General features: G+C 43.5%; 1 protein-coding gene across 1 annotated transcript in view; it reads left to right on the top strand.

Annotated features, from left to right (window-relative positions):
• LOC131674381 (probable G-protein coupled receptor Mth-like 1) overlaps nt 1–14,766 on the top strand; it is a 567,109-nt gene that overhangs the window by 120,402 nt on the left and 431,941 nt on the right. The window lies entirely within an intron of this gene.

Raw genomic sequence — 14,766 nt, 5'->3', positions numbered from 1 at the left:
CTCGTGTCCTGCTAATCCGGTGAGCAACTAAGGAACTTTTCTCCCCACAAATTATGTACAGTATTACTCGGAATAATGAAATGATATTGATTTGAGAGAACTCCACGCGACCCTTCATCGAAGCAGAAATCCTTTGAACTTTCATATTATAAACTATAATGCTATTCATGTCCTGCTAATCCGGTGATCAACTTTGAGAATTTTTTCCTCTACAAATTTCCGCAAGCTTAACCGAGAATAGAGATATGTTACAATACTAACGGAGATTTATAACCGAGAATAGAGATATAATGCAATACTAAACATTTTCTTTTTTCGTTACGTAAATAAAAAAGTTGTTGCTTTTTCGATGAACTATCTAACGGCATAATTAGTTTATCGATAATCTTAAAAAACTAAAATATGGATGCTATCTTCTAAAACCTCCCTACGTTTTCTACCTATTTTACATCAACAATCAAAGTATAAAGCACTTGAATTTAACTTTGATAGTTTGATCTTAAATAGCAAGCTTTTTTTTATATTCTAATGACATTTTATATAGTTTATTAATATTGTAACGGGGTGGGACCGTTTAATAATTATGCCGCGTGATTATACTAAGGGGACACGCGTGAATCGTTAATGCTCACTGCTTGTTCGGGAGAGCACGAGAAAACGTACGCCGGTCAACAGATTATCGTCTATAACCTAACTAAATTGAGTGGAAGCTATGTGAGGAGAGAATCAACGAAAACACTTGTTAGTATTATAGATCGGATGCTTTATTATCTTTCTAACTCACAAAGGTCGGCCCGCGCGTTTGTTTACACGCACGCTCGCTCATCGACAACATGCTTTGCCGGTACGCTCGCCGCTCTTCGTTACGAGAGCCATTACATGCACGCATTAAATGTTAAGATCGAATTATTATTTACGTAGTCGCGGTCGCGAAATTAAGCTGGCCAGCTTACCTTTTACTTGCAGGCGACCGAGGAGAAACAACGGGTACTCCGCACAACACGACACAGTTCTGTTATTGTTTTTTTTATATTCGCGAGTGGCGGACGCGCGCACGCACTGGTTTCGCCCTCGATGGCGAAACCTTTCGCACTCTCTCTCTCTCGTTCTCGTCTCTGGCTCACAGCTGGGCAGCTCCTTAGCGGCAGCACTCCTGAATCACTAGTTCCGGCTGTTTTTTAAAGCGAGTGTATGGCGAGGACACGGGAATTAGCGACGATAGCAACGATAGCGGGCGGACTCCAGGATGGTCTCGGCTCCACTGGTTCAAATTCGTTCGCGCGCGTCCCGTCCGCTCGCGTGCCGAATTCCTTTATTACGTGTTTTTGTCCCCCCGGAAGGTGCTGCCCTCACGGACAACAATAAGGTTACGCAGTTAGCGCTAACTTGACGTTTACCGTCACAATATATAGTGTTCACAAAATTCCATTAATCAAAGATCAATTATAATAATTGTTATAAAAAATAATCAAAGTGAATACAAAAAAGTCAAGTGAAGAACCAATTGCAGAAAAAAAGAAAAAATTATGTTACAAACTACAAAAAACTGTGCTGTGTAAGTTGAAATTATATGGATCAGAAGGAGAAAATCAGAAAATGGATAGTGTGAGTGATAGTAATAATCGATAGTTTGATACCGAATAATAGTTGTAAATAAGTATATTATTCGAAAGGAGAAATGCAGAGAATGGATAGTGTGAGTGATAGTGTTAGTGAATTATAATTTAATAGAAAATACTTAGTAGTTAGAGAAATATGTTTGATAAGATGTTGTTATTGGCAATACTAAAGAATGTTGATGGTTTGGAGTATATAATTATTTGGATACTGAATTACTTAAATATGATTATTGACTTGAATCTTAATATTTTTAATGCATAATTCAAGAAAATACTAATTAAATTATTATTTGAATTATTGTAATAAAATGTATAATTTCATAAAGACTTAATCTTATCTTAATCTGATCTTATAGCGCGAGGTGTTCTATAAGTTGAGCTCGAATTATAGGAAAGGAAAGGTCTTGCTCAGTTAATCACAATGAGAGAAAAAACTTAGGTAGTAGCCAAGTTTATTCAGACTCATGCGCTCACTTAGCAAGGCTAGAAGTGAATGCCAGCCTGTGCAATAGTGGGCGTATTTATACACAAATTTTCCCGCCTATTTACGCAGGAGCGTTTTCTTTGGGAAGTTTTCGAATATTCGAGAAACATTCGCGAATTTTTAGAAATGAGTTTTCTTAATTTACAAGTAAATAAACATTAATAATGAGCTTTCAACACATGTGAACTTTACAGAATTCGTTATTTGTTAATTGAGTGTAATTTACAATTATCGAAAATAGTGTCATCAACAGTTATTGACTAATAAAGTTAATTAATGTAATATTACCATATTTACAATGGAAAATTATTAAATTTTTACATAAACTTATAGATTATTAATTTTAGAAGTATTTTTTAAAAAGAAATATTCAAATTAGTTAATAACATTTGAATTATAATAAATTTTCATATTTTTAACGGTTTTTTCTATAATCTTATAACGCAATTATTGGATTAATTATCTAAGATTTATAAATTATGAAGTTGTCATTATTAAGTATAAAATTAACGCTTTCGTTCTATATACAACTTATTGTTTCAATAAATTATTAATTGTTTATTTATTAATAACAGTTATTATTAAGCTGTTATCAATGAAACCAATTCTTACTCATGTTCATTTCTTATTCATTTTGCATTTGGACTATTTACATTTTTCTAATAATGCATATTTTTAGTGTAATAAATAAATTGTAACGGTGGAGGTTAACTGAAAAATGAGAAATTTATTTAAGAACAAACTCCCACGATGCAGAGCAAACCGCCACTCCGTTAAACACGAATGATAATACCTGTATTCGCCTTAACGTCAGATGATTTATCCTAGTTGTCTTCTATCAATCGGAGTTGAACTCACCTTAAGTCACGTGTCTTGTTACAGTTGATGAGTTTTAAGTGTGAGCGACTTTACTCCTAATCTTCTTAATCCCCTAGATGTAATTGGACTAAAACCTAAGCCTGTTTCAAATACTTAAGCTACCAGGAAAATCAAATGACGAAAACGGCAAATTAATTTAACAGGCTTTAATTAATAAAAAATCACTACAGTCTTTGTTGGGCCGAAAGACTGACGCACGCGAATAGGATTTTACAATTTAATTATGTTCGGTGAGAAAGAGAGAGAGAGAGAATAGATTTGAATTCTACCGCGAACTAACGCACGTCGCGAATACAAAAAATATATCGCTATCACAAATAGACAAAATACCGAATGTATTTTGTTTCGCTTAATATGACGGTGTGACGAGAGCAGGCCGTTTGCCCGTCTCTCGTCCGCGTTTCTCCCTCCCCCACTCGGCTAAGCGTGGTGGCCAACGTTGGGCACATTTAAGTATGCGCCTAACACTTGGTCTTTTGTTTCAGCGCCAAGGACGAGCCAGCGCAGTTGAGCGCAAGAAAAGTTGAAGAGCGCGGAGAGAGAGTGAGAGAAAGAGAGAGAGAGAAAGAGAGTATTAGGCCTATGCAGGGATTGGCAGGCGCGCAACGCGTGACCGATAAGCGACGCGTCGCGTGCCGCCTAACTAATAGGTCAAGGTAGGGAGAGGAGCGAGCGCCGCAGAGCGACTGCAAGATGCGCGCAAGAATTAGTGCGTGAGAGAGTCGCAGCCGAGCCTTACGAGAGTGAGGGAGTAGAAGCCTAGTCCTACTACAGTGCGGAAGTCCGAGCCCAGCAGAGAGAGCAGTTTGGGATAGCCGGAAGGAAGCACGATCAACCCTACCGGCAACGGCCTTGCCAGCGACAGCAGCCAGCCCACCTGCCAAGAGAGTCAACGTCGCCGACGGAGACCTGGTCAGCGACAGCGGTTAGCGACGACGCCCGGTACGTCCTGCGGCAGCACATCGCCCAGGATTCTCGACGTTGCGAGGAACAGGAGAACAAAGGTCAAGCCTTCCTTTTCTTCTTTCTCTCTACACTCTCTCTCTCTGTTGATGCGACGACCGGTGCGCGGTGAAAGAGATAGCCTGGCACTCACGTGCCGGCTATCTGAAGGTTCGCGCTAAGATTAATTTGTAGCGACGTAAGTTGCGACCGGTGAATTGTTCCAGGCACCCACGTGCCGGGCAATTTACCCGGTATTAGTCCGCGTAGTTTTAAGTAAGTTTGTAATAGGTTAAGTACGCGATTAAGTATTAGTAAAATGCGAAATGTTCATTTGTGATTATCTTAAGTAGTTTATTGTTCGATTTGTAGTTTGTTAGTCGGTAATTTAGATTATGTTATGCTCGCGTATGTTCTGTGTGATAATTATTAATAATAATAGGTTGTAAGTGAGATTTGATTCCTGTCTGTGTATAATTTATTTATCAACCTCCCCTCGTTCTTCTCTCTCAATTGTCATGAGCGAAAGTGCCTCACTTACCCCGCAAAAGAATTGGTAACAATGGATTAAGTTTTGTTGCAACGGAAGGTGTACCTACCATACGGTGCAATTACGGTGATCAGCCGTAATTGTTGTTGCAAAAATTTCAATTGCCGCTGCCCCTCTATTATCAGCTGCGCTGCCTCGATCTGCCTCAAATCAGCTACAAAGCTGCTGCTTCTGCACTGGTTATCTCGAAAATACCGTTGCACTCACGCACGAAATTGTCCCAAAAAACTAATTATTCGGCGAAAACAAAGTGCAATACAAATCGGCGGTAAATTCACGAAAGACTAACGCACGCGAATAGGATTTTACAATTAACTATGTTCGGTGAGAAAGACAGAGAGAGAAAATTCGAAGTCTACCACGAACTAACGCTCGACGTAATGATATATAATGACGGAAGGTGCACCTACCATGCGATGCAATTACGGTGATCAGCCGTAATTTTGATGCAAAATATCAACTGCTGCTTCCCCTCGATTAATCAGCTGCGCTACCTTACACTGCGTCTGATTTGCTGCAATCTGCTGCTGTATTGTCCTGCTGCTTGCGGCTGTAATGTCGTTGTTGCACACACGCACGTATTAGTCCCAAAAAACTTATTATCGGCGAAAACTAAGTGCAACACAAAATTGGCGGTATCGATACGAACACAGCTGAGGCATAACTACCTATTTAAAAGATCGCACGCCCCCCCCCTCTCTCTTAATTATTCGAAGTAACGCGCGAGAAGCAGAATCGCGAACGGATCGATTAATTAAATCGACTACCGTTGCAGCCCCCTCCAAGTCCTGACTACCCGGGCAGAACGAATACCCGCGATTCGCCGCCATCAAGAACCTGAAAAAAATAAAGAAGGATAGGAACCAAATAACAAACTCCCTCCTTTATTTTAGCTAATTTATTTGCTCTCCAGGGCCTACATCATCGTTTGGCTACACCTGGCGCTCGATGTTTCGGGTAGCGCCAGTGTGTAGCCTACTTCGGGCACCGCTTGGAGTTAGTCACCCCAGGCTCCCCACAGATATAGCAGCCCCTCAACTACGATCGAGATTCAGCAGCCTCCCGATCTTGTGTAGGCTGCTCAGCAGTCAGAGGGGACTGCTGGGCGCTGACTCCCTGGGAGGCGGAAATAGTGACGCCTCCCACCGTGGCGGTCGCACGACCATCTTGCGACCTGACAACGATTGTGGTATCTGGAGCCATACGCCCGTCCACATGGATCGTGAGCATTGGTCCAGCGCCAGTAGCTCCCGGGGTTCTCTTCTTCTGAGCCGACGCCAGGAGCGCTGCGGGGAACTCCTGTCCCTCGTCCACCCGCAGCAGGGCCTCTCCGTAGGCCCTCTGGCGCTGAGCCATCTCTACCCACTCCCCGAGGAGTTCTTCTGCGCCCTAGGAATGCGTCCATGAAGCGTCTCAGGTGCTCCTGCACTTGAGACTGGAGATTTTTGGCAAACCGCCAGGCACTCTCCACCTCGTTAAGCCCCAGACGTACGTGCCTGAAGTCGAGGAGGAAAGTAGGCTGCTCCGGGATACGGAGATGGTTGCAGACCCAGTGCGATGCCCCACAGGTTTCCCTGGGTTCTGGGCACTGGCTTGCACTGTCCGACGTCTGGGGTACGCCGGACTTGAAGGTCTGCACCCCCTGGTCCACTGTGGACTTGGGACGCTCGACACTGTCCTGGTCTTCCGTCTGTGTCGAAGCGTTCCGGGAAGCCTTCTTCGGGGCTGAGAGCCACGATAAGTGCCGGAGAACGTCTGCCACCGAAGCATTGTGGCGCTCCCTTCGGATGGTCTCCTCTAACTGGACCCTGGCGAAGTTCCGCAGATCTTCAATTAACTGCGTCGCATCAGGGCCCAGTTACAGATCTAATAGCATCTGCGTGACCACCTCGAAGGTCTCCTCTTCGACGACGATTCTCCGGTCCATCTGAAACATCCAAAACAAAAAATCTCGGATGAAACTCCCTGCGCGAAGAAAAACCCTAATATACGCCGCATCCCATCGAGTTATACGTTCCCTCGCGATTCTTTGCGGGAACGTCCTGGCCCTCGTCGGTTACCGTTTGGATTTATCGGCCCAACCGTCCTTTGCACGACGGGCACGGTCTTTCGAGGCCTACCTCTCCCTCTAGTTTTCTTCATGGGAGAGTTGTTGCCTCTTTCCGTAGAATTTCTCATGTTGTAGAGTCATTTCAGGCAACTATGATCAGTGATGACCCTGAAGTGATGCCCTTCAATGTACAGCCGGAACTTTCCAATAGCCCATACCACTGCCAAGCACTCTTATAATATATACCCGTATAATTTCTCTCAGCGCTGTTGAGTGATCGGCTAACCTATTCTATCAAACGCTCTTCTCCATCGACATCTTGCGTGAGGATTGCCCCGATCCCACTGTCACTAGCATCAGTTTGTAGTATAAACTGACCGTTAGGATCGGGCGATTGCAGTATTGGGGCGGAAGTCATCGCCTCCTGCAATCTCGTGAAAGTTCGCTCTTGCTCTTCGTCCCAAGAGAAACATACATTCTTCTTTGTCAGGCGGTTTATATGTTCAGCGAACATGGCAGAGACGGATATAAAACGCTATACCACGAGGTCATTCCCATGAATCGCTTCACCTGTTTGACAGTCCGGGGTGTTGGATATTCCAATATCGGTCGTATTTTCTCTGGATCTGGTGTTACTCCGTCCTGGTTCACAAGAACTCCCAAGTACCTGACTTCCGTCTTGCAGAAGTGACTTTTGGCTTTGTTGATGGTTAGGCCCGCACCTAGAATTCTCTTTAATACCATTTCTAGGTGCCGCTTATGCTCCTCAAAGGACGACGAAACCACAATTACGTCGTCAAGGTAAGCAAAAGCGAATGGATCCATATCCGGGCTTATCACCTTATCCATCAACCTCTGGCGTGTCGTTCCTACGTATGACAGTCCGAAGGGCATTCTCTTGAATTGGAAGTGCCCTAATCCAGGTACTGTAAAAGCTGATATCGGACGCGATTCTTCCTTTAGGGGAATTTGATGGTACGCACTGCTCAAGTCCAGAGTAGATATGAACTTTGCATCCCTTATCCGTCTTATGATGTCGCTCATATATGGTAAAGGGTAGGCATCAGGTTTGGTAATAGCATTTACCTTTTGGTAATTCACACAAAACCTATATTTTCCATCAACCTTCTTTACCATTACTATTGGACTGACCATCTGCTGGTTGCTGGTTCGATTACATCTTTTTCCAGCATATCTTTGACCAGCGCGTGCATTTCCTCTCGCACTCTATCAGAGATTGGGTCGTATTTCTGTTTGATGGGTCGAGCATTTACAACATCTATTTCCTGCTCAACCCCCACAGCACAGCCTAAAGCCTGACCTCCGTCAGGAATCAATCCATTAACGAGGTCTTCTATTTCCTCCAGCTGTGTCTCCGTGGCATCCCACAGTCCTATCGGTGCGAGAAATGCCGTACCATCAGTTCCAGCCACTTCCATTGGTACTTTCACGTGGGCGTCTTTAAGCCATAATTCATCCTCGTCGGGATTCAAAACTGCGGGGAACTCTCTTATAAAGTTCGCGCCTATGTAATATTCATCCGTGAGCAGTGGCGTAATGGCAACTATGATTTCCTTCGAGATTCCTCCTACTTTAAAGGGGAACATCACGTGACCAATTATAGGGCATGGGCGCCCATCAGCGAGTCTTGCATCGCCCGCTCTGGTCACATTCAATCCGAGTCCCATCTCCAGTGCCAATCTCAGCCCTATTTGACCCATGACCGTGGATGAGGCGCCGGTATCATAGAGTGCTCCAATTTTAAAGTCGTCTATGTCTACCCGCAACCACCACCTGGTCTCATCCTCAGGGTCATATCCACGAGTCGCATCTTTGCCTCCCTTTGTCGTGCTTTTCAGCGGCTTTTTCCCTTCCGCTGCTGCGACGACGGTAGGCTTGCTTCTACTCGTCGATTTCTTCGGCAGAGGAGCTTTTTGTGTGGAGAGGCTTTCCCTGGAGTCTTCCCCCTCCTTCACAACCTGTATGTGGACATCTGGTCCTTCCAGAATGACCACCCCTCTATTCTACCGAGGGCTGGCACACATCGGGTTCGATAACCTTCTGCTCCAACGTACGCCTAGGTCCCGGGCTCTCTTGATGCCCTTCCAGGACCTGTTTGGATCCCGGGGTCGCCAACAACTTGCTGTTTCCCATCAGCGACCCGCAGCGAGAGGTCGAATCTACTGGAGGCGCGAAGATGACCTCTTCTCTTCGCTCTCCTTGCCGCTTCCCTTGTTGCAATCTGTGTAGAATTTACGACTAAATCCCAGTTTACCACAATCGGAATACTGGAGATGCTTGGTGAAGTCGACCTTCCGTCTCTGTCCTTCTCATCGCTCATCAGGAGACCTGGGAGAAGGAGAATTTTTCCTTTCCCCACGCTATCGGCTCTTACGCTGTTCTGCAGGGCTGCCTTGCTTTTCATTGGCCAACTTGCGTAACATCCGCTCGATACCCTCCAGACGTTCCTTCATCTTCTTATCAGAAGTGGAAGCTTGCGTGGCTGATACCGTCGCTTGTTCGGTAGGCCTCTTAGCAGCGTTCTCCACGCCCTGTTCACGCTGCGGATCTCCCTTCTTCGCACGCACCTTCCCTTCGCTAGCCATTGCAGCGGTTTGGGATTTACTACTAGCCGTTCTTTTGCTTGGCTGGTAGGCGTGCTGAGGGAAGATTGTCAAGTTGGGGTCGGCGAACACACGTGGACGACGACCGTAAGATAAGGTGTTCTATACCATGGTCGCCCTCCTGTTAAATTCGCGTATCGACTTCATCTCGCTCCGACGTAGCTGAATTTGGATGTTTGGAAGGAGGTTTGCATGGAGTAGGTCTAATAACCTCTCCAAGGGCATTGGTGGTTCCAGTCTATTGACAAGAGCCACCAGGTTGGACACGTAGTCTCGCACTAGTTCGTCCTCACCCTGGAACCGGTTCTGGGCTTCCTGCAACAGCCTTTGTTGCTGTTGCGTACTAGTGCCGAGCCGATCTCTGGCGTCAGCGACGAATTCCGCATAACTGAGCCTCTGGTACTTGTTGTTATCGTACCAGGTCCTCGATCTTCCAACCTTGAAAGAAACGTATCTACGCCCTGTGCCCTACTGCCCGCAAACCTCAATTTCCATCCGCGGACAATTTTTCCAACATCTCGGGTTGTGGAGAGCCCTGAGGATAGTTGAGGACCGGTGCCAGATGATCCGCTTGGACTCCTCTGTCTAACAGGTGCTGATCTCCCATATTCTTCCGGATCCTCTGCACCCCCTCTTCTTTAGAGGGCTTCCGGTGGAGTGACGTCCCTTCTCCTGGGTAGTAGTTTTGGAGGAGCCAGTGTGCTTCCCGGAATCCCAGAATCGTACTGACAGGTGAATGTGTCCTGAAAGTCCACATTACGTCTGGAGCGCGGTTGAACCGAGTCGCGCTGAGAAGAATGGCTAGCATTCGCCATCTCATGCATTGCGTCTTTCAGCTCTCGTATTCGTAGGCGCATGTCCTGTGCCTCGCGCTCCGCACACACCTGTCTTCTCTGCAAAGTCAGAAGGGTTTCTAGGATTCGACCTACCAGCTTGCGGTTGCGGTCGACTCCCTCCTTCAGGTACTCTATTTCCCGGAAGGCTTCACTCAAGGATAATTCTTCCTGAGGTTCCTTCCAGGTGCAGGATTCCTGCGACCTGAAATCCGGATTGCTCCGTCTCCTCTCCCCCTCCTCCTGCTCCTGAATATAGAGGGCCTTGTGGATGAGTTCATCCTCTTCTTGGCGGCTGGCTTCACCTTCAGAGTTCTCATCTGGGCGGGCGAATGTCCTTGACTTATCTGTCAAGGATATTCCCTCCCTGTTGATGAGCTTCAGGTGATGGTCGCTGTTTTCATCTCTGCTGAGGTTTTCCAACTCGTCACAGACTGTGTCGAGCCACGCTTGTCGGGTGCGCCTCCTGCGCCCCTCCACCTCTTTACTACGCGTGGTCTCTTCGAAATCTGTGACGGTGTACTCTCCTAGCAACTATCTCCTAAGCCTAGCCGCCTGCTGAATGATACTTCCATCCTTGCGCAGCTCTAATTCCTCCAAGTAGCGTTCGCGCTGTGCGGAGGTCAGTTCTAATGTCCAATTGTCAATTTGTCTGACAGCAGAGCCATCTTGCCTCTGTACGGGTGTAGGATGCGGTCGAGGTTTAAAATTATCGAGCAAATCGACCACTACCGCTTCTTATCACCCAAGGTATGAGCGGGGTATACACTATTTAGTGCAACTACCCTTAATGCCTCCTTTTTATAAGGCACAAACTCGCGAGATTATGAGCGCGTGCAGTCTCCGCAAACTATCTAATAATATTATGAAATATCTTACCTAAGTTCGGAGCCTGCTGTTTACTTGCTCCGCCTGGCTAATATTTCCTGGACTGCACGCTTGGGTCGCGCTCTCTGCTAATATCGTTATTCTGGTGCTTCCGGCCCCCCTTTATTCACCAAACTATGGCTCAAACGGGTTAGCACCTGATTACTCCGAACGACCTGAAATCACTTTGACCTACTAATAATTATCGCTTTCGGCCCTTTTTACAATCAACTTAACAATTTATAAGCAAAAAGTTCGAAGTGATTTCGTTTTTCCCCCAGCAGAGAGCTTACCGCTCACGATCTCGCTCTACCACCCGCTCAAACCTTCCTAAGCGCTCGCGCAATCGTCTCTCTCTCTCTCGTGCGTCGATTACCTTCGACGCACAATCCTATTCGCAGGAAACGGGTCTTAATACCAGTTGGGCGCCATGTAACGGGGGAGGTTATCTGAAAAATGGAAAATTTATTTAAAAACAAACTCCCACATTGCAGAGCAAACCGCCGCTCCGTTAAACACGTATGATAGTACGTGTATTCGCCTTAACGTCAGATGATTTATCTTAGTTGTCTTCTATCGAACAGAGTTGAACTCACCTTAAGTCACGTGCCTCGTATCTGGTGGTATCTCGATGAATCTTGGGTGTGAGCGACTTTATGCCTAATCCGCTTAATCCCCTAGAAGTAATCTGATTAAAACCTAAGCCTTTTACAATTACTTAAGCTAATGGGAAAATTAAATGACGTATTTGGCGAATAAATTTGACTGACTTTAATTAATAAAAAAAATGACTACAGTCTTTGTTGGGCCGAAAGTCTAACGCACGCGAATAGGATTTTACAATTAACTATGTTCGGTGAGAAAGATAGAGAGAGAAAATTCGAATTCTACCGCGAACTAACGCTCGACGCTCATACAAAAAAATAACGCTAACACGATTAGACAAAATACCGAATGTATTTTGTATCGCATATAATGACGGAAGGTGCACCTACCATGCGGTGCAATTACGGTGATCAGCCGTAATTGTTGATGCAAAATATCAACTGCCGCTGCCCCTCGATAAATCAGCTGCGCTGCCTTACACTGCGTCTGATTTGCTGCAATCTGCTGCTGTATTGCCCTGCTCCTTGCTGCTGCAATGCCGTTATTGCACACACGCACGTAATAGTCCCAAAAAAACTTATTATCGGTGAAAACTAAGTGCAACACAAAATCGGCGGTATCGATACGAACACAGCTGAGGCGTAACTGTCTATTTAAAAGATCGCGCACCCCCTCTCTCTCTTAATTGTTCGAAGTAACGTGCGAGAAGCAGACTCGCGAACGGATCAATTAATTAAATCAACTACCGTTGCAGTATATACAGCCATATGAATATTTTTCATATTTTCCTGAATCATCGTGTATATTAGATATTTTTACATATTCTTCTCGCATTACATGTTAACCCCCACGTTTCCCCACGTTCCACCACGTTCCCTCGCGTTCTTTCTAGTTATGATTCTATAATTCTGCTAATGCGAGTACGTCGTATGAAAAAACCGTTGTCGATCAAATTTCATATTGGATTTATCTACGAAAATATTATTGGAATACTAGTTTCAAAGTTTTGTTATGTCCGATTGACGCTATGTCCTCAGTAAAATAATCAAATAATCAGTCCAAGCATGTAAACTCTTTCAAAATATGATATTATGTTATATGAATTTTTTTACTAATTGATATTTATGCATAAATATATTTTAAGCCAACGGATGCAGGGTACCTCACCAAGCATAACATCTACACCAATTAAGAATTCTGATATTTAGAGAGTGGTAGACGATAACGAAATGCAATTCAGTTCCAATCACGGTATTGAATCATCAGTACTTTTCGATGGTAATTGTAATGATGTAGCTAAATCGAAGTATCATCAAACAATTGAATCAACAACAAAAAATAATAAGAATATTATTGATACTGTTACAATTAATTTTATTAATCCGGACCCTAATACTTTTCGTGAATAAGTAAACGATGTATGATAATAAATTCGGTTAAGCTGGCTGCAGCAAAAATCGACTTACGCTTGGGCTAATCAATTTTTCATATGAATAAATTGTTATTCGATCTTTCAGATGCCAACAAAAAAATTTTGGGATAGGAGGTTAGGCACGTGCGTACTCATGTTCTTGAATAGCTCCATAATTAACGAAACGAACAATCATGCTGATTAATATACAAGGTGTCAAATAAGTAACGGAACAAGGCTGTAGCTTTTTAGGTACAGATTATTAGACCAAGGTCAAGGTCATTCCTTCAGTAACTTTCAACGCGGAATCCGATAGTGACCTTGGATTTGACCTTGAGATTGACCTTCAAGGTTATTTCAAGGTCAACTTTGTTTTTTTAAATGGGAACCCCTATTTTTGACAACGGCAATCGAAAGAGCGGAAAATTTTACGTCCAAAACGGTATTTTTAAATTTTTTTTCATGGCCTTGAGAATGTCGATTTAAGGTCAAATGCTTGAAAAACTGCCTAAAAGCGTTTTTTTAATTTTTAAGATATCGAAAATGACCTCTACAAAATTTGTTCAGAACAGAGTGGGCCACCCAATGCACCAAAAACCTTTGACCTTTAACCTCATTTTGAAGGTCATTTCAAGGTCGAAGTGTTTTTTGTAATGGAAACCCCTATCTTTGACCCCGGATTCGCATATAGCGCGAAATCAGAAAGAAACATTCAAAACGCAGTGAGTGGAAAAAACTTATCCGGCAAAAAAACTGTACCTATGCTCTGCTTGCTCCTCATTTAAAACAACTTGACTTTCGGTTTGGATAACCCGTTACTTTATTATTCAAACAATCAAAGGTCAAAGATAAGGTCACTGTAACATGCTCTCAGTAGAATTTAATAAATTTAGCCCGAAACATTTTGTAAATGTTTCGCGAATAATATTGGATCTAAATTTCACATGACCTTAGCGATGAACGTCGTGGATCAATCGAAACTCAACATAATACCTTATCCAAACGTCGGATTTCGCGCTATGTGCTAATCCGGGGTCAAAAAGAGGGGTTTCCATTACAAAAAACACTTCGACCTTGAAATGACCTTCAAAATGAGGTTAAAGGTCAAAGGTTTTTGGTGCATTGGGTGGCCCACTCTGTTCTGAACAAATTTTGTAGAGGTCATTTTTCGATATCTTAAAAATTAAAAAAACGCTTTTAGGCAGTTTTTCAAGCATTTGACCTTAAATCGACCTTCTCAAGGCCATGAAAAAAAATTTAAAAATACCGTTTTGGACGTAAAATTTTCCGCTCTTTCGATTGCCGTTGTCAAAAATAGGGGTTCCCATTTAAAAAAACAAAGTTGACCTTGAAATAAACTTGAAGGTCAATCTCAAGGTCAAATCCAAGGTCACCATCGGATTCCGCGTTGAAAGTTACTAAAGGAATGATCTTGACCTTGGTCTAATAATCTGTACCTAAAAAGCTACAGCCTTGTTCCGTTACTTATTTGACACCTTGTATATATTATATAAAATTAAATACTGAATTTATTTGTATGAAAAAAGGAATGGTCGCCAATCTAATTTTCAAGATATTTATTGTAAACGTGGAAAAATATAACACTAGTACGAAATCTGCACGTACCAGATACATGCACACATAAAAGGGGCAATTCGAAAATTTTTTATTTTTATTATTAGGCTTTATTATTCATAACGAATAATTGCTTAATAAATTGTTTTAAACATTTATTCTTCAAAAAAAAAAAAAAAAGAATCAATTAAAAATCACTTGAAGCGATCGGTATATCTGACTAGAGACAGTCGATCCTAATGCAGCCACCTCAAACGACATTTCCTTGAAGACGTTCATTGAGAGTATGCTATAGCAAATCATAATAAACCTGCTCATCAGAAAAA

The sequence above is a fragment of the Phymastichus coffea genome, unplaced genomic scaffold (assembly GCF_024137745.1).
Source record: "Phymastichus coffea isolate CEN01 unplaced genomic scaffold, Cenicafe_Pcof_1.1 PCOF00014, whole genome shotgun sequence".
NCBI classification, from domain to species: Eukaryota; Metazoa; Arthropoda; class Insecta; order Hymenoptera; family Eulophidae; genus Phymastichus; species Phymastichus coffea.
Note: the sequence above shows the minus strand (reverse complement) of the source record. Positions and strands in the feature narration are given on the sequence as shown.